Below are 17767 nucleotides of genomic sequence, written 5' to 3'. Positions count from 1 at the left end.
CGCGCCGCCACTCCCCCGTGTGAGCCGGAGTCTGAAAGGGGCCGACGGAGAGGCCGTACGGAGAACGTGATCAGCATAGCCCCGCCCCCGACGCGACCTGCGGGCAGGGCGCCGATTGGATGGGCGGCGGATGACGAGCACGGCGCGGGGCGCGGCGAGCGGCGCGGCGGGCTGTGGCTCGGAGAGGTGCGGGCCGCACTTCCGCCCGGGTGTCAGTGGGTTGCGGGTTGGTTGCGGGCCGCGGGCGGGGTCGGCGGCGCTGCGGGTACCGCGTTCAGGTGAGTGGGCCGCGACGGGGCGGGGCGGGCGAGGACGGGGCTCAGGGAGGCCCGCGGGCCGCCTAGGCCTCAGCCGGCTGCTCCCGGGCTGGAGAGTCGGGGTTCTAGGCCGCCGCCGCCGGCCACCGGGAGTGTGGACGACCGCGCGCTGGACGGGGCCCCCGTGGGACTCGTGCGAGGTCCGCGGTCGCGCGCGAGGCACTCCGGCGTTCTCGGGGCGTCCCGTCCGCGCTGCGGTCGGTAAGCCGCGCATCCCGTCGGGGCGCGCGCGGAACTTGGTGCCCGCGGTGGCCTCACGTCGGAGGTCCTCTCTCTGTCTCTCTCTCCGCAGAGTCGGGGCGAGCCTTCAGACTCCTGTGCCGGGGAGGCAGCCAGGGCCGTCAGCTCTGCGCAGAACCAGCCCCTCCGCGCCCCGTGGGCCCCGCAGGTAGGTGGAGGTGGTGGCGCGCAGTCCACCTTGAGGGTCCCGGCTGCTCCGAGACCCTGCGCCCTCGGCCTGGGGCAGCTCAGTCTCCGGAGGAGGACAGGCTTTTGGGGTATCCCTTTTGGGTCAGCCTTGGCACGTCAGGTGGTTCTGTGGGGCTCCGCACACACTTCCCGGAGACCCGCGTTCGGGCTTGGCTCCACACCGTCGGAGATGTTGGAGGGACAGCTCCTGAGTGGGGTCCCCCCATGCTAGGCAGCTCCTAGTTGTCCCTGCTGAGAGCGCGCCCTTCCTAACTGCCGCCCGCCCCCTCTCCCACCTTCGTTTCTGTTTGTGGCCTGTGACATCGCCTGTACCAGTAGGAGATACATATGATCAGTTGTGTGCCGTGGGCGCTGGAGAGCAACAGGTGTTCCAAGTGTTAGTTCACTGCCATGAGTAAGGGGAGCAGGAGTGCTTGGGCGGACACCGTCTCCATTGTCTCCAGCACCTCCCATGGTGCCATGTAAAGGGTGGCAATGAGGAAACGGGTGGCTGCATGCTCTCCGTGGAACCTGCCTTCCTGTCTGCCCCAGGTACAGTCTATTAATAACAACTCTTATCTCAAGGGGCAATAATTTTGAGCAATTATTTGTTCTAGACCATTAGACGCATGAGTCTTACAGCCGTCACTAGCATCCTTATTCCTGAGGAATGGAGAGGTCGAGTAGCTTGCGGCATGTCACAGAGCAGTGGGTTACTTAGCAAAGGCGCCATAACTCCGGAGTTCCTTTTTCTCTTCTCTTTTGCCTTGCTAGAGATGAACATGGTGTAATGCCTGTCAGACAAGTGATCAGCCTCTACGCTGTTTCCTCAGCCGCAATTTCACTTTATTAAAAAAGCTTTATTGTTGGCATTATAATTATATCGTGTCCTCCTTCTCTGTCATCTCTCCAAATCCCCTTTGTTCTCTTTCAGACTCATGACCTCTGTTTCTTTATTGTTTCATATGTGTGTATGTACATATGTACCCTTAAATACATAAAGCGAACAGCTCAGTGCATGTCATGTTCTTTGTGTGTATGCTTTCACGGCATTGGTATCGGGTACCAGTTGGTGTGCTCTTCTCATGTTTCCGTTGTTACTTTTGAGGCAGCATCTTACATAACTCAGGGTAGACTAAGGTGCTGCTGAGAATGACCTTGAACTGGCATCCTTTCCACGCCCCTGTCCTGGGATGGCAGGCCTGTACCAAAAAGCCCCTGGCAAGTTCATGTTCTTTTTGTTGTTGTTTTGTTTTTGAGACAGGGTCTCACTGTGTACCATTGGCTGGTCTTCAACTTGATTTGTAGATCTGCCTGCCTCTGTCTTTCAAGTGCTGGGATTAAAGGTGTGTGCCACCGTGCCTGACAATATAAATATGTTTAAAAAAGAATGTGAAGCAAGGAATGATGGTATGTACCTTTAATCTTACCATTCTGAGAGGCCGGCAAATATCTGAATTCAAGTTCTAGGCCTGCAAAGGACACATAGTAAGACCTTATCTCAAAATGTAACAAAAACTATTAGCATATATTAAGTATATTTTATTAGCATATGTTAACCATGCATTTAATGAGTTTCATTGACATTTTCATACATGTTACATAATATATTTTGATCAGATTCATCCTCCTTGTTCCCTTCTCTTGCCTACCTCCCCAAGTTTTCCATTCTCTTTCCATTATATATTTTTTTAAATTACGTTTTAAAAATTTATTCTATGTATGTGTGTATGTTTCATCGTGAACATGTTGAGGTCATTGGACAACTAGGTGGAATTGGTTCAAGTCTTTGGGCTTGGCAGTGAGTGCCTCTACCCGGTGAGCTATGTATCTTGCCCATGAGTTCACTTTTTTTTTTTTTTTTTTTTTTTGGTGAGAGGGGTTTGTTGCTGTTGTTTGAGTGCTGGGATTAAAGGCATATGCCACTATGCATTGTTAAACTCACATTCTTAAACAGAACTCCATCCTCACTTTCAACACACAACAAACATGTTTTGGGGGGAGGTTATTTTTAAGGCAGGGTCTCTCCACATTGCCCTGACTGTCCCAGAACTCATGGTGTTGTATTTGGACTTTCTTTTGACCACCAGCTCCTAAATAATGACGAGGAGACTGACTTATCATGAAATCTTGGTCTTATCTTAGACTTGTTCCCAGCTAGCTCTTAAAACTTAAATTAACCTATTTATATTAATCTACGTTCTGCTATATGACTCGTTACCTCATACTGTATGTCTGACTTCCTGTGCATCTTGCTGGTGAATCTCCTGCCACGTAGATTCTTCCCCAAGTTCTTCTCTCTCCCTGGAAGTTTCACATATCCTCTCCTGCCTAGATATTTGGCTATTCAGCTCTTTATTAAACCAATCAGAAGGTGCCTTAGGCAGGTAAGCTAAAACAGAGACATCTCGGCCGGGCGGTGGTGGTGCACGCCTTTAATCCCAGCACTTGGGAGGCAGAGGCAGGCGGATCTCTGTGAATTCGAGGCCAGCCTGGTCTACAGAGCTAGTTCCAGGACAGGCACCAAAGCTACAGAGAAACCCTGTCTTGAAGAAACAAAAAACAAAACAAAACAAAAAAAAGACAGAGACATCTCTTTGCACAGTGTGGTCAAATAACCTGCAACACTGTGTAGACCAGGCAGACCTCAAACTCACAGAGATTCACCTGGCTCTGCCTCCTGAGTGCTGGGATTAAAGTTGTGCTCCATCGTGCTTAGCCTAACTTTCTTTTTTTTTTTTTTTAAATATTTATTTATTATGTATACAATATTCTATCTGTGTGTATGTCTGCAGGCCAGAAGAGGGCACCAGACCTCATTACAGATGGTTGTGAGCCACCATGTGGTTGCCGGGAATTGAACTCAGGACCTTTGGAAGAACAGGCAATGCTCTTAACCACTGAGCCCTTAGCCTAACTTTCAATATTAAGGTTTTTATAATCCCAGCACTTAGGAAGGCTAAATTAGGAGGACTGAGGGTTTAGGCGACTCGGGCTACAGAGTAAGTTCCCGTGTCAAAACAGAAAACAAACATCAGAAACCTCGTGGGACTTTCACTTAGGATTTGTTTGTTTTTTGAGACAGGGTTTCTCTGTGTAGTCCTGACTGTCCTGGAACTCACTCTGTAGACCAGGCTGGCCTCAAACTCTTGGAGATCTGCCTGCCTCTGCCTCCGAGTGTTTATGAATTCCGAGTGCCATTGAATTCCTGCCTCATACCTTTGGAGATACTGTGAGTTCTTGTTCACAAAGGCAATTGAAAATAGAACTTTACTTTTGTTTTTTGTTTTTATTTTTTTTAAGACAGGGTTTCTCTGTAGCTTTGGAGCTTGTCATGGAACTAGCTCTTATAGACCAGGCTGGCCTCGAACTCAGATCCGCCTGCCTCTGCCTCCTAATCCTGAGTGCTGGGATTAAAGGCGTGTGCCACCACTGCCCAGCTTTCTTTTCTTGTTTGTTTGTTTGTTTATTTAAGATTTAGTGTGTGTGTATATATTGTACATTTCAGTGGTACCAGTGGAAGACAGGAGAGGGCTACCAGTGATTGCTGGAAACAGAACTCCCAGAGAGCAGCAAGAACCCTTAACCACTGTCTCTCTGGGCCCTGCTATTTCTTTTTTTGATTAGAACATTTTTGTTGCATTTTAATTCTCTATGCTGCCTAAAATGAAGTTTACTGCATCTTGAAAATGATTTCTCTGATACTCCTCTGGACAGCTTTGCCTGCTTCATCTTAGTTGCTCAGGTATGGGGACAGATGCCTCTGGGTTGAAGCTGTGTGACAGCCCTCACTGTACTTGACCTGTGGAGGGGAGAGGGGAAGGCTTGAGGTAGGGGCCTGGGTCCTGGCTGTTCTCTAGCTAGGAGCAGTCACTGTTTCTTCTTACCTTCTGTGCTTTGCCTTAAAAAAGTGTAACTGAGAAGAATGTAGGTAAAATGTAGCCATATGTAGGTAGGTGCAGTAGGGCACCTTGGCTCCTCCCCCTGCAGAGTGAGAAAGACACATAGGAGTGACACTACACACGACGTAAGTACAGTGTGGAGAGTCCAGAGAACCTTGGCCAGGCAGGTCCGTGCTCTGGTAGAATGCATTGCTGAGAAATGAAGGCCATCAAGCTGTGTTCTACTTATAAAACCACTCCCGGACACTTGAGGGCATAGTTGGTTTTTTTCTTTTGTTTTAAATAAGTTTCTACCTTGAGAAATGCTTTTTAAAAATATATATTTATTTACTTGTTATGTATACAATATTCTGTCTGTGTGTATGTCTGCAGGCCAGAAGAGAGCACCAGACCTCATTACAGATGGTTGTGAGCCACCATGTGGTTGCCGGGAATTGAACTCAGGGCCTTTGGAAGAGCAGGCAATGCTCTTAACCACTGAGCCATCTCTCCAGCCCTTGGGCATGTTTACTGTGCCTTGCTGTGGGCACTGTGGGTGTAAGGCAGTGTCTCCTGGTCATCACCTGCTTCCATTTGAATGTTGACATCTGATGTTCTGCTTAGCACTAGTTGGCCAGTTCAGGGTTTAGTCCCAAACTTCGTATAACATTCAGTTTGATTGAAACAGGTCAGTATTTGAACATAATTGTTTAATGCTTCAGTCATGGGGCCAATGAGATGACTGAGGGGATAAAAGCATTTGCCAGGGAGCCTGAGGACCTTAGTTCATTTCCTGGGGCCCTGGTAAATGTGGGACGGCAAAACTGACTCCACAGAGTTGTCTGTGGGCCTTTCCTGTGCACTGTTTTGTGTGTGTTACCCTAGAATAAACAGATACATTTTAAAAATACTTCAGGGCTGGAGAGATGGTTTAGTGGTTAAGAGTGCTGATTGCACCCGCGTGGAGGCTCACAACTGCCTGTAACTCACATGTGTGGAGCACAGACAAAACACCAATAAACATAAATAAGATTTGAAAAATACCTTAAAATCACCTTTAATCCTAGTACTCGGGAGGCAGAGTCATGCAGATCTCTGTGAGGTTGAGGTGAACCTGGTCTACAGAGCGAGTTCCAGGACAGCTAAGTCTATATAAAGAAACTCTGTCTTGGGGGTAAAAACAAAAACAACCAAGCCAAACAAAGCAAACTTCAATCATAAGAGTTAATAGTCCAAGCTCTAGTTTGATAATGGTTTTGGTGTCCAGGTTTAGTCCTGAATTTGTATCTGTGTTGTCTAAGTTTTGACTTGTTACAATGTTTGGTAGCATATTTCTACTGCTGATGCTATGGCCCGGTAAGACTACTGGTTCAGTCCTAGCCTATGACCCTTGCTTATAAACATGGTCATGTGGCTCACAGTAATGTGCCCCTGAACTTTGTTGACACTTCCATTCTTTCCAAAATAAAGAAAGAAAGTGGGGCCACTTGGCAGAGCCTCCAAGTACCATGTCTTTTAGTTGGCGCAGTGGTGGTGGTGAACCTGGGAGGACTGATTCCAGGAAGTGGCTGTGTGTACTGCTGCTGACTGCTTGTGTCTGTCTTTTTCTTTGCTTATTTTTGTCCCCCCCCCCCAGCTCACCCTTAAGAATACCTGGTTAATTTTGAGAAACACTCTCTGAGCTCTTGGCCTGTGCAGAGTAGGACTGGGTGAAAGTGTGGGATGTTTACCTGTTGGGGCTGACAGTGCCTGACCCTGGTCTGGGCATTGGAGTAGTCTGAACCTGTGCTAAAGTATAGCAGGTAGGTAGTGTCCCAAGGGCTCTTGGCTGGTGTCTGTGTGCAAGTTTCTCAGAAGGGCTGGACTGCTGGTTTAGAAAGATGCCGGGTGAGCGCCTGCATTGGTGAATGCTGGCGTTCTTGCAGTGGGGACAGATATTCATGGAGAGCAAGATATCTGCTGGGAAGCTGTGCTGGGTCTGCTCTGGAATCTGTAGATGCAGCTGTAGGAGGGGAGCCACAGTGGCACACCTGGCAGATGAATACAGCTGGCTAGAGGCTGGTGTAGAAAGGAGCAGCTGCAACCCCGCATCAGGAAATGACAGTGCTTTAAAAACAGGGTAAGCATGTAATCCAGTGTCGGGGACACCCCGGAGAGGGTAAAGGAATGCCATTAGTGATGAAAGTGGGTGTCATAAGTGAGGCCACCCCAGAAACTATCAAAGGACTTTGGCCAGATCTGGGGTGTACCTCACTTCTACATATGCTCAGTCCCATTGCTGGTCTCTCCCAGTGATGTGTAACAAAGCCCGCACTCTAGATTTAATAGTTACATTCGACCAGGAGGTTTTAGGCCAGAAGGGTAGAGGGATGTGGTCCTGGTTCATCATCAGCAAACCTGGGGCACTTGTGAGAGAGAGCATAGGTTCTAGTTCAGTCCCAAACCTGTGAACTCTGGATTCCCAGAATTCCAGAGGTTGCATCTTCGTCAAACCCCTTTTTTGGAATCAGGGACCTTTGATCACCTAATCAATAGCTGAGTCACCTTTCTGCAGACAACATAGACACTGAATTTAACAACTTTTTTTCCTTTTTTCTTTCTTTTTAAATTCTTTTGTCTTTTGCAGGAGGAGCAGGGTTTGTGATTCTCTGACCTTGTTCTTAATAGCTGTTTACCCCTCCGCCAGTGCTCAGGAAGAATCTTGGGAGTGACCTGGGTAGGTTTGGTTTTATTGTGACAAATTTCTAAGCACAGTAAAACCAGTTTGGGTAGTGAGGTTGAGCAGGATGATGAGGAAGGGCCTGGAGAGGAAGAGGAAGTCGTCTGGGAGCAGACTGAGTGCAGTGAGGACTTCTTGCTCAGGTGATCTTCTTAAGACCTTGTTCTTAATAGCTGCTCACCCCTCTGCCGGTGCTCAGGTTCTGCAGCAGCACCCTTCTCTGGCTCTTCCAAAGCTGTGTTTTCATCAGCAGATGATCAGCAAGGTGGTGGTGGTGCGTGTTGGGAGGAGCAGCAGCCACATGTAGCAGAGGCTTGACCACTTGTCTGAGTCTGCTGTCTCAGTGGCAGACAAAGCTGTGGGGAGACCCACCTACAACTTTCCGCCTACTCTTGAGCAGCTTTTGAACAGTTCTTTCCTGTCGTAGGATGATGATGACTAAAACAAACATTTTTGTACGAAAGCATTGAAGTCATCTTGTATGTGCTTGAAATACGTTGTGCTGAATTATAAGATAATGTTCTTGAAGTGTGTGGTATGTTTTTGGTGCTTGCTTTGATATCAAGTGTGATCTAGTGAAGCAAGGAATCCATCATGAGTAATGGGCTTCAGGCTCCCCTTAGAGGTGACAGCCTTCCTGTCCCCTCTCTGTCCCGTGTCGTCCCCCCCCCCCCCCCGTGGCTGCTCAGCACCTTTTTGGCCTGTAGTTGAGGGCCACCCTGCTGATCTGGAGAATGGAAACAGCAAGCAATTAATGCTGTTGCTTTCCTTGCCTGTCTCAGGACCTAGACACTTCCCATTTCCTATGTGAATTCCCAATAAACTCAAGAGTCCTCTGTGGCTGCAAAATTTGCTCAGCAGGTGTACACTAACAGGAGTTGCTCTTGCTGCTTGCTGGGTGGAGACTGGAGGCTGAAGTCAGCTGTCACCCAGCTCTAAGAATGATTAGGTTTACTGTGGGATGGATTGTGTAGCGCCTGGCAGGAAACCACACATCTTGGGAGCCTGCAGAAAGCTGACGCTCGGACATGCAGGGAAGGAGAAGCCCATTTGTCTTGCCTATAGTAGCACTTCTTGTACAGCTGGGCTTAACTGTGTTTGACTAAAGGATAAGGAGCCAGTGGTCAGTGAAGGTCACTTCTGCTTCCTTCCTCAAGATTGCCTGTGCTTAAAACTAAGGTTGCGTGACCCATGCATTCTCATCGTGATGACTGCAGGCAAGGCTAAAGCCAGCCAGCCATTCTTGCTGCTCTCCCCAAAGGAGTAGGGATTGTTTTTGTGATTCTGAATTTATCCAAAATTTGTAAAAAGAAAAAAAGAAAAGAAATAACCACTACACTTCTACCATGAAGAGCTCTTCAGACTTGCTTTCATTAGTGTTGGCAGAGTATTGTCCAGTGACAATGTGACCTGAGAACCGCAAGGAGGTCTGGCTCTTAGGGAACTGGCTATGGTATTGATCTGAGGTAGGCTGTGCTGCTGCTCTCCCAGCATAGGCCTAGATTTATGGGTCTAAAAGTCTCCAGCTTTGTTTCCTCCTTGTCGGTGGTTTATCCCGTGAGGCCCTTGGGCTACACTGCCTTACCAGGCTGTTTGGAGTACTTGGTGTATGGAATCGTGTTGACCGTTCCCTCCTTCATCGTACCTGTGTTCTCTGTGGCACGGTGGCTTGCTGGGTGTTGTAAGAGGATACCCAGGGACAGGTGAAGACAGCGATACTGAAGAGAAGGTGACCAAGAAGACAACATAACCAAGAAGCATTGTGCACCTAAGGTAGCCTTGCTGCAGGGGAAAGGGAGTCCCTCACTAGGCTGTGCAGAGGCTTCTGGTGTAGCTATGTGTTCAGATTGTGGAGCCAATTTTGTCTCTGTGACTTAGCTTTCTCATTCTCCACCTTAGTCCAGGAAGTTGCCTTGAATTCCTGCAGAGCAATTTTGGCCATCGCAGAAATATGTTCTCTTCACAGTGCTCCTGAGTGACTCTTCTTTCATGTCATGCATCTGGGGTCCCACAGGCCCACCTGGGGGATACAGCCAGATAGTTCGAGCTGCGTCACTGACTCCATGTTGAGGAAGGCTTGACTTTGAGGATGTGGTGGTGTCCTGACTTGGCCTCATGAGTTCTGTTATGTTTTGCCCATTGCCCGAGTTTATCTGTCAGCTTTGACAGGAAATGCTGTGGCTGTGGGGGTCTTGGGATGGGAGGTGCTGTCAGGAGCACGGTGCCCATGGCTACTCTTTCTCTTTGGGGTATCTCTTACATTTCTCTAGACTCCTGTGTCCTTACCTACTCTTGAGAGAGACTGGAATGGTACATTGGGCCTCAGCTTAGGCACTTGTGAGACTTCTCACTGTTTGAGGACTCCTGCTCTGTGATCCTGCTGCGTGGTCTCTTAGGACAGGGCGAGTCCTTCAGTAACATCTATAAGCTTCCTGACTGTCACGCAGGGTTGGGTGTTGGAGATTAACATTCTCCTGCAGAAACTGGTGAGAGAGTTCCTGCAGCCTGTGTTTGTTTCACAAATATTTTTTTTCGGATAGGATCTCCTGTGCCCAGGCTGGCCTTGAATTCTCCATCCTCCTACCACCTCCACCTCTCATATGCTGAGATTACAGGTATGTGAGAAAAAGTGGCTTTAGCATGTTTGAATTGCTCATGCATGCATTCCTTTGTAGAGATCCTATATCTAGCTTGCCCCACCTGTTTTTAGCAGCAGAGGTTTCCCCTGATTAGATTTTCCAGCAAGTTACCAGTGATACCCTCTGGTTGTTCTAATGACTCACTGTCCAAACATCTAGATCTCCCCTTCCCTCCCTCTCCTTTTTTCCTATTTGTTTGAAAAAAAGGTCTCAATGTGTAGACGAGGCTGCCCTGGAACTCCAGATCCTCTCGCCTCAGTCTCCTGTGTTCTGGGATAGTATGTATGGCCAGCATATCCAGCTCTAGATCTATTTTTGTAAATAACCTAAGATACATTGTAAGAGTAAAGTAGGAGAATTGGTGGAAGTGGTGGGACATTTGGGGCCTGATTGGGTCAGGTCCTCATAAGATGGAAGACAGCAAAGAGAGGGTACCTTCAAGAGAGCCTGGTAGGGGCTCTTTTTCAAACAGGTGGGTACTTAATGGGTAGCAGAATTGTCGGGTGTCCCAGGTTGGGGAGGGTCTACAGTGATGAGTGCTTGGGTACCAGGTGGAGCGTGGGGTTATTTGTGGAGAAGGTGGAAGGCCAAAATGATGCCCAGCTGGAGCTAACTTCCTGGGTTTTCTGTAGATGTCAGAGAGTGAAATACCTGACCAGACAGCACAGAGGCCTTCCTGAAGCAGTCCTGGTGGGTTGGTTCTGAGAGTAGAACCTGTAGGCCCGTTGCCCAGGCAGTAAGGTCTACCTTTCCATCTGCTTTATGTGTGAGCTCGGCTTTGGCAGAGCGCTGTGACAACACACAAAACACAGCTCGTGGGCCAGTGAGTTGCTCAGTGGGTAAGAAAGAGCTCTTGTTGCCAAGCCTGTTGACCTGGGTTCCATCCCACATGTTGGAAACAAGAAACAGCTCCACATGTTGTCCTCTGATCTCTCCATGTGCCTCTGGCACACATACTCTCTCTTCCCTACATACACATAGGAACACATAAATAGAAAACAAAATAACCCACAGCCCTCTTGGACTTTTCTGCTGCAGATTGTAGGTGTGGTGTTGCTGTCCGATGATGCTCTTAGCTTTTGGTTGGTAGAAGCCAGCAGTCTGCTGAGAACACATTCCAGACATTTGCCTGATAGTTAAAGAGGTGTTAGGTCAAACAATAAGGTGAGCAGTGAGTGGCAATTAAGGGGAAGAACAGTAATCCAAGATAGTTTGTCTCTGCATCTGCAACACTCAGACTCTCCAGAGTGGTGTGTTCTATTCAGAAAGCCAGACTTAGTTTCCTTTAACAGAAGAGGCTCAGTTCCCAAATACAGCTTTGTATTCTCTTGGGGTGTTCTGCTAAACTGATAAAACACAGAGCCTGCAGGTTACAGATGTGTTGACCCATGTTCTGGTTCAGACCCTGGAGATGGGGCAGACTTGCAGGTCTGAGGACCAACCAGGGCAATGCTTTTCCACCCTGCGAGCATCTGGACTGCTTGGCACCTGGGTGCCTTGTGGTTCACAGCCTTGTTTTCCTGCGGATCTCCATTTAGCTGTAGAGGTCCATTGGGAGAGTTCTCTGAGGCCCCGCTTCTGGTAGCTATTGGTCTGGCACCAGGTTTGGCCTGACAGCACAGCAGTCTTCTCAGGCCCTGAGCACCTCTGTCTCCTCAGGACGACCTGCACCCATGCTGGGAGTTAACTTGAGACATCCTGAGGATGCGTGGGAAGACTGCGTCCTTGACCTTTGGAGTCTTGTAAAAAGACTTCCCAGGTTGGGTTCTTCTTTGTTGTTTTGTTTTTTTGAGATGAGGTTTCTGTTTGTAGCCCTGTCCATCCTGGAACTCACTCCACAGACCAGGCTGGTCTTGAACTCACAGAGAACCGCCTACCTCACTTCCGAGGGCTAGGATTAAAGGCATATGCCCCACCTGGCCCAAGATGGGTTCTTGATTGTAGTTGGACACCAGGGTGCATGTGGCAGGGACATAGGCTAAAGGGACCACAGTGTCTCAGTAGCCAGCAAGCTTGTGTCTGACCTCACGTTTTATGCCCTTGTTACAATGATTTTCTGTAATTTGCTTTAGATTGGAAAACATGTAAAAAGAGCAGGCCGGCCTGCAGCATCTTTTTATCACAGAGCTTTTACACACACAGCAGGAAAGTACATGTGTACTCTCGGGTACCTCTGTCCAGCCCTGACAGTCACCTTCCAGGCCTGTCCTGCTGTGGACACCTAACAGGATGCTACCTGATTCCCATGCATGTCTCTGTACAGCTCTAGACTATGATGCGTCTTGAAAGCCATCGCCATGACTCCTTACACATACACTAGGTCCTCATGTCCAGTGATCCTGACCTCTGTACAACCTTGTTTGAATTTGGCTTCAGGCATGATATTAGTATCTTTTTTATTAAAAAATTACTTTATGTGTATGTTCTTGAGTGTATATATGTGCACTGCATGCATGCAGGAGCCTACAGAGGTCAAAAGAGGATTGGGTCCCCTGGAACTGAAGTTATAGACAGTTAAGAGATACCATGTGAGTGCCAAGATCTGAACCCTGGTCTTCTGCAAGAGCAATAAGCGCCATTAACCTCGGAGTCATCTCTCCAGGCCCCATCAGTGTCTCTTTTGATGTTTTGTTTTTTTGAGTAGTCCTAGCTACAGCTCTGTAGTCCTAGCTGTCCTAGAATTTGCTCTGTAAACTAAGCTAGCTCCAACTCCCAGAGATGCCTGCCTTTGCTTCCCAAATGCTTGAATTCAAGGCTTAAAGGCATTCCCCACTGTCTGGCCTCCATTTGTGTCTCTCTTCTTTCTTTCTCCTTTTTTTTTTTTTTTTTTTAATCTCTTTCTGAGACAGGGTTTTTCTGTGTCCTTGGTTGTCCTAGAACTAACTTTATCCTGTAGACCAGGCTGGTCTCAAACTGCGCTCCACCACTGCCTGCCAGCCATTTGTGTCTTTTTCTTTTGTTGTTTTTCTGATTTATGTTTTTCAAGACAGAGTTTCTCTGGGTAGCCTCGACTCTCCTGGTCTACACTTTGTAGACCAGCCTGGCCTTGAACTCATAGAGATGCACCTGCTGCTGCCTCCCAAGTGCTCTACCGCGGCTCTGCTCATTTGTCTCTTTTTAAAGTAGCTTTCCCCTCAGGTACTAAGGATTGGGCTAACTATACAGTACCTCTCAGAGTAGCTTTTTACTTGTTTGTTTGTGGTTTTTGAGACATGTATCAATGTAACTGAGGCTGGCCTCTGACTTGCTTTTTTTTTTATAGGTCAGATAACCTTGATTTCCTAATCTTCCTGCTTGCACCTTGGGACTGTTGGGGTTATGGTTATATGCTACCACACCAGGCTTCAAGGTGCTTTTGAAGTGAATGATTTATATGTAATAAAATGTATGTATTTGAGGTATAAGGTTGAGATGAGAATATAGCCTTATATAGTTCAGCATGTGTGTTAGCTCATGCCTTCCTTTGTGCATGCCACGTACTGCCATAGAATCACTGCTCAGTAGGGATAATGTCTGTCCTCTACCACTGTCTCTTTCTTCCCTGTGACTTGTTTACTGGAGAAACTGTCTCTGGCCTGGAAGGGTTCAGAGTCTGAGTGTTGCTGTTTGGGCTCCCACAGTGTCTAGCACAATCCTTTTCTGAGCACTTCCTTAAGTTGGTAGATGAAGCCAGATGCTGGGCTGCATTTTGGCAAGATTTTCTCAGCAGGATGGCTTTAGTTGGCCATGTGTTTTTTCCCCTGAATACACAGACTCTGTGTTACTGCTTTGATGGCCACATTTGATCTCAGCCAAGGGCTAAGAAGCAGTTTTACTCTTTTTGTTTGTTTTGAGACAGGGTCTCATGGGTCCTGGGCTGGGAACTGAGGACAGTCTTGAATTCTTGATCCTTCATCTCTGGAATGCTGAGATTACAGGGTTAGGGTTTACATGGTACTGGGGATCAAGCCCAGGGCTTCCAGCATGCTAGATGCACACTTTATCAGGCGAGCCACATCCTTAGCTCCTCTTTCCTTGTTTTCAAAATGATTCATTGGCTTCAGGTGACCAGTCACCTCTTCGTAGTGTCTTTAGGAACTTGGGCATCAGTGTGTTTGGTAAGGTTGTTGTTTGTAGTTTGTCTCATCTGTGCTGCTGTAGCGATACTGCAGAGCAGGCTGTTTATAGTGGACAGAAACGCACTGACTCTCAATTTTGGATGTCGGAAAATGCCGTAAAAGTTACCGTGTCTGGTGAGGTCGTTACTGCTGCATCACTGCTATAGCAGGTAGTCTGTGTGAGGGCAAAGGAGGAGAGAGTTTAGTTTCTCAAGGGCGAATGTGCCTGTCACTGGGAACTGATGCCCTCCAGCATGACATTGATCATTTATTTGTTCCCAGCCCAGTCTTGGAGGGACAGACACAGCACATCCCTGCCTATTTGGCTGTCTTACCACCTGCAGGACAGAATGGACAGAATGGTGCCCACCCTGACTTTAGCTGTTCTCCTCCAGAGAATTTACCTTCCTCCTGCATCTGTAGGCGGTTGATGGCTGGCTCTGCACTGTTAAACATTAGGTACAACCACACCTCCCTGCTTTACCAGGGACAGAGCCGTGCATGGACTATGGCTGCTCCTTGTGTTGCTTCACAGGTGTCTCTTGTTGGGAAGGGAGCAAAGAAAAGGGAAGTACCCAAAGCATTGTGTGTGGGGGGCTGCTGAATGCCTGCTGGTTGGTGATTAGAAGCTTAGCTGCCTATAATTATGCAAAGCTTCAGAGATGGGTGGGTGTTGTCTCTAGGACTGTGTGGGCCGCCCCAAGGGCAGAGGACTTACTTCTTGGACTTTCCTTGTCAGTCAGGCTTCACAGGCAGAGACTTGGAAAGTTACATGTAGCGCTCTACTTATGTTCAGAAAAAAAATTTAAACCTTTTGAAACAGTTTGAAGGTTTTTGTTGTTGTTTGATTTGTAGTCATCTAGTAACCCTACTGGCCTTGAACTTTATGGAGATGGATTTGCCTCTGCCCTAGAGTGCTGAGATTAAAGGTGTGCGTGCGTGCGTGCGTGCGTGCGTGCAAGCCTGGCTATGGGTTGAATTTTTCCTTCACTGTTTTACAATGCTGTTCTTGGGCTGGCTGTAGTGACAGACTTAATCTCAACATTCCAGAGGCAAAGGCTGGTGAATCTCTGTAAATTTGAGGCCATCCAGGGCTGCATAGAGAAAGTCTGTCTCAAAACAAAACAGTTCTTCCTGACAGGAGAAATTATTACATGGGAATTCTAAAATAGGTAAGCTAAAATAATTTTGAGAAAATAGAAGCTTCTTTTGGTTATGTAATAGAACTAAGTTATATAGTTGTCTTAATTCTGGCTTGGAAAATCAGTGTTGTGGCTAGAGATGTAACTCATAGTGGAATATTCACCTAAGTGTGTGAGGCCCTGGTTTCTGTCTCCAGCACCACAAAGAACGGAACAGTTGGCTTGAAGTAGATGAGAAGCTAATATTTTGACAATCTTCAGGACTCACTGCGGAGCCTCCCGAGGTGTGCAGAGCCCCACCTTTGAATGTTGGTGGAGCTTTGTTGAAACTGCTCTAACTGCCCACATGTTTTCCTAAATTAATATTTTGTCATTTTCCTGAACAACTGTAAATATTTATAATTATATAAAAATAACATTGTTTTATATAATATATAAACTGTATATTATACACTATATATGAAATGTATGTATGTGTGTATATACATCTATAGTTTCTATATATTTTTTGAACCATATATATATATATTTGAACTATATAGATATATAGTTTCTTTTGAGACAGAGTTTCTCTGGCTGTCCTGGAACTTGCTTTGTAGACCAGACTGGCCTTGAACTCACAGAGATCTGCCTGGGATCAAAGGCATGTGCCACTACTGCCCAGCTTTAAAATATAACTGAAAATAGGGGCTGGAGAGATGGCTCAGCCTTTAAGAGCACTGGCTGTTCTTCCAGAGGTCCTGAGTTCAATTCCCAACAACCACATGGTGGCTCACACCCATCTGCAATGAGATCTGGTGCCCTCTTCTGGCCTGCAGGCATACACACAGGCAGAACACTATACATAATAAATAAACCTTTTTTTTTTTTGGTTTTTTGAGACAGGGTTTCTCTGTGGCTTTGGAGCCTGTCCTGGAACTAGCTTTGTAGACCAGGCTGGTCTCGAACTCACAGAGATCCGCCTGCCTCTGCCTTCCAAGTGCTGGGATTAAAGGCGTGCGCCACCATCGCCCGGCAATAAATAAACCTTTTAAAATACACACACACACACACGCACGTATAAAGCTTAAAATTAATTATCAGTTAGTTGTTCGTGTATTAGTCATTGGTATTAGAAAAAAATCCTTTTTACACTACTGAAGACCAAACCTAGGACCCTGCACATTAGGCAAGTATTCCAATACTGAGCTACATTTTTCAGCCCTCTTTTTTTTTTTTTTTTGAACTTTTTTTTTTTTAACATTTTGTATATGGATGAGTGCTATGGCATTCGTGTGGAGATGTCAGAAGATAACTTGGGGGGGAGTTGTTTCTCTCTTTTTACCATTTGGGTTCCAGGAATTAAGTTTAGCTTAGGCCTGGTAGCAAGTATTCTTACCTGCTGAGCTATCTCAAAGGCCTTCTTACTTTTTATCGTGAGACAGAAATCTCACTTAATTGCTCAGGGTAGCCTTGAACTTTTATTTGGGGGTGGGTGGGTCTCACTTTTTCTATTTTTTTAAAAATATTTTTATGGTTTATTTAACTTTATTTTATGTGCATTGGTATGAAGGTGTCAGATCCCCTGGAACTAGATCTTCAGACAGTTGTGAACTGCCATGTGGGTGCTGGGAATTGAACCCGGGTCCTCTGGAAGAACAGTCAGTGCTCTTAACCACTGAGTCATCTCTCCAGCCCCCCACTCTATTTTTAAGTGTGTGTATGTGTGGGCATGAAGATGTCTGGCATATTCCTCAGTTGCTCTTCCCCCTTAGGACCCCTGAATCAAGCCCGGAACTTGCTTGTCAGTTCGTTCCAGGTCCCCACCTTCGAAGCTGCAGTTGCAGGCAGCAGGCATTGCCACATTTACACATGTGGAGCTGGGCTTCTGGGCTCCAGTATGCTTGCTGTGTGCTAACCACTCTGTAGTCTCCCTGGTCCTAGCCTTTGACCTCTTTTTAAATTACTTTTTATTTTGTGTTTTGCTTGTTTATTTATATATTGTGTGTGGGCGAGGGCAGGTAGGGATGTGCAAGGTCAGAGGAAACTGGCTGGAGTTAGTTTTTCCACCATCAGTACTGAGCCATCTGATTGGTCATAGGCCTTGAACTTTTAATCCTCCTACTCAGTTTGCTCTAGGATTATAAGTGTGTGCCACAAGGCCAGCTCTCTTTTTCATCTTTTTATTAGGCATTCATCCTTTCATTCCTAATGCTTGAAGAGTGTATTTATTATAATTCATATTTTTTTTCCTTAGACATGAGATCTCTTTTTTTTTTTCTTTTTTTTTTTTTTTTGAGAAAGGTTCTTATGGTGTAGTCTTGGCTGACCTGGAACTCCCTTTGAAGACCAGGTGGGCCTTGAACTCACAGAGATCCGCTGCTTCCTGGGGAGTGCTGGGGTTAAGGACTCACAGAGATCCACTGCTTCTTCCTGGGAATGCTGGGATGAAGGACTGTGCCACACACCTGGCCCTTGTGGAGATCAGATCAGTTGGATCAATTTCAAGAATAATTGTTTAGCTGAGCATGGTGGTGCACACCTTTAATCCTAGCCCTTGAGGCAGAGATGGGAGGATCTTTGGA

At 47.0% G+C, this 17767-nt stretch overlaps 1 protein-coding gene across 2 annotated transcripts in view; it reads left to right on the top strand.

Annotated features, from left to right (window-relative positions):
* Positions 1-17767, top strand: part of Osbpl2 (oxysterol binding protein like 2) — a 46605-nt gene continuing 28838 nt past the window's right edge. Inside the window, exons 1-2 of one of the 2 annotated variants that reach the window (XM_057781699.1) lie at positions 1-186; positions 610-705. The gene's annotated coding sequence lies outside the window, so the exon portion shown is untranslated. Of the gene's footprint in view, positions 279-609; positions 706-17767 lie in introns of both variants that reach the window. The other variant, XM_057781698.1, reaches the window with a different exon arrangement.

This window comes from Chionomys nivalis, chromosome 9, assembly GCF_950005125.1.
Source record: "Chionomys nivalis chromosome 9, mChiNiv1.1, whole genome shotgun sequence".
Taxonomy (NCBI): domain Eukaryota; kingdom Metazoa; phylum Chordata; class Mammalia; order Rodentia; family Cricetidae; genus Chionomys; species Chionomys nivalis.
The sequence above is the reverse complement of the archived record's forward strand: the minus strand, read 5'-3'. Positions and strand labels throughout refer to the sequence as shown.